At 37.3% G+C, this 2,370-nt stretch overlaps 1 long non-coding RNA gene across 1 annotated transcript; it reads right to left on the reverse strand.

The window, feature by feature from the left end:
- Positions 1-663: 663 nt before the first annotated feature.
- LOC125532299 lies at positions 664-1,937 on the reverse strand. Its single transcript, XR_007293981.1, has 2 exons — positions 897-1,937; positions 664-804 (listed from the first exon to the last, which is right to left on the reverse strand). It is a non-coding gene; the product is annotated as an uncharacterized LOC125532299 (long non-coding RNA).
- Positions 1,938-2,370: the final 433 nt, after the last annotated feature.

Consider the following 2,370-nt stretch of genomic DNA (forward strand, 5'->3'; position numbering starts at 1 on the left):
AACAACCCCAAGCCACCACATACACGTAGTAGTTGCAGGCAAAACTTACTACACACTGATACGTCTCCAACGTATCTATAATTTTTGATTGCTCCATGCTATTATATTATCTGTTTTGGATGTTTAATGGGCTTTAATATGCTACTAGAACAAATGCCCGTGCGTTGCAACGGAAAAAATAAAACACTACGACATCACGGGCATATTCACAACGGCATAGACATGGGTATATCATCCATGACATAATCATCACATAAGCAGACATCATTGCTATCTTTTTCAAAAATAATAGCGCACACCCTTACCCTAATAAGCATGGCTCAATGACCTCTCCACCGCTCCACGTCCTCAATTTCAACACGCTTATCCCCAAACGATGGCTTATGGATGTTAAATAACAACTATAATAAAATTATTTATAGACCTGTATTTACAACCCATCTCACATCAAAATGATATAGGAAGATGTAAAAAACATCCTTTGGAAAATATTGTCTAGATTATTATGCTGTTTAGAATTATTATTAAAGAGTTTATAAAATAAGTAAAATTGAATTAGCAAGTTGTATTTAAATTGTACATTGTAATTTCATGTCCAACTGTCCAACTTAGACGGCTCCATTATATATATATATATATATATTATCCAAACAAATCATACACTGTAATTTGAACTACAGATTAGACTGATGCATCAAATATGATGTACATCTAAAGTATGAATTGTTCTCCTTTTAAGATATCCATGAACATTCAGTAGACATTTTAGTTCCATTGCCCACGACCAATTGCCAATCATGAACCCTAAGAAACGGGATCAAGGAGTCAATATTGAACGTCAAAATCGAAAGAAGAAATATTACGGTACATACATGTAGCTCTAGGGACCTCGGTACCTCTCCCTAGTGCACTGCGGCGTCACATGAAGCCACCCAGCAGCCAACAAACCAGATTGATCTGTCAAAAGTAGATTCCAAATCAGCATCCCCTGTAAATCAAACAGGGGTTTCTTCCATAGAGTGTATATGTCACAGCACCGCAACAGTACACACTCCCCAATGTTAGTAGCAGAATCCCGTGCATCCATATTTTGCAGAGGCGGCGAGGTGCTCATCCACGACTAGCTGTCGATGGCATCCAGTGCATGGCTGTGTCCATGGCAAGTTGTTCCGACGACCACGCGATAGCAACATCCTTTTCTCCTTCCCTGACTTCTCTTGGGCACCATCATCAGTGGACGGTGAGAAGGACCAACACATTCACGGCCTAGCTGCAGAACTTGAGGTCATGGCCAAAAGAGCTTGCAGGGAACCAGGAGAGCACGCATATTATAGACCTGGGAACACAAAAATCCATAACTTAGTTCTTATAGCATGTAAAATATCTTTGCTTGGTTGTAGCTTTGACCAAATCACCAGAAGAATGGGCACCAGATTGCCGCATGAATGCAGATTAGCATTTATTTTAAGTGCCATTATGATGGCCTTTGAAGGTATGCTTTGTTTGGATTTCAGTTTGAGAATTCTACAAAATAACTACAAAAAAACTATCTTAAATACCATTGTTATCCCTTAAAAAAAATCTCAGTGTAATGAAAATCTACTCCCTCCGTTCCTAAATATTTGTCTTTCTAGAGATTTCAACAAGTGACTATATACGGAGCAAAATGAGTGAATCTTCACTCTAAAATATGACTATATACATCCGTATGTGGTAGTCCATTTGAAATATCTAAAAAGATAAATATTTAGGAACAAAGGGAGTACATAAGAAAAGCTATGCATCTAGGAACATGCACATCCCTTCTGAATAATCATTAGATCACTACACTCTTAACATAAGGATGTAAGTGCACAGAGAGGACATGATCAGCAATGGAAAAGGCAAATTTGCAGATAGTAAATAACCTTCTATAGTTAGATTATATACACTAAGAGAATATGTGTGACGCCCCCGATTTAATCGTACACTAATCATACACGCAAACATGTACGATCAAGATCATAACAAGTGACTATATACGGAGCAAAATGAGTGAATCTTCACTCTAAAATATGACTATATACATCCGTATGTGGTATTCCATTTGAAATATCTAAAAAGATAAATATTTAGGAACAAAGGGAGTATATAAGAAAAGCTATGCATCTAGGAACATGCACATCCCTTCTGAATAATCATTAGATCACTACACTCTTAACATAAGGATGTAAGTGCACAGAGAGGACATGATCAGCAATGGAAAAGGCAAATTTGTAGATAGTAAATAACCTTCTATAGTTAGATTATATACACTAAGAGAATATGTGTGACGCCCCCGATTTAATCATACACTAATCATACACGCAAACATGTACGATCAAGATCAGG

Source organism: Triticum urartu, unplaced genomic scaffold (genome assembly GCF_003073215.2).
Source record: "Triticum urartu cultivar G1812 unplaced genomic scaffold, Tu2.1 TuUngrouped_contig_9627, whole genome shotgun sequence".
NCBI classification, from domain to species: Eukaryota; Viridiplantae; Streptophyta; class Magnoliopsida; order Poales; family Poaceae; genus Triticum; species Triticum urartu.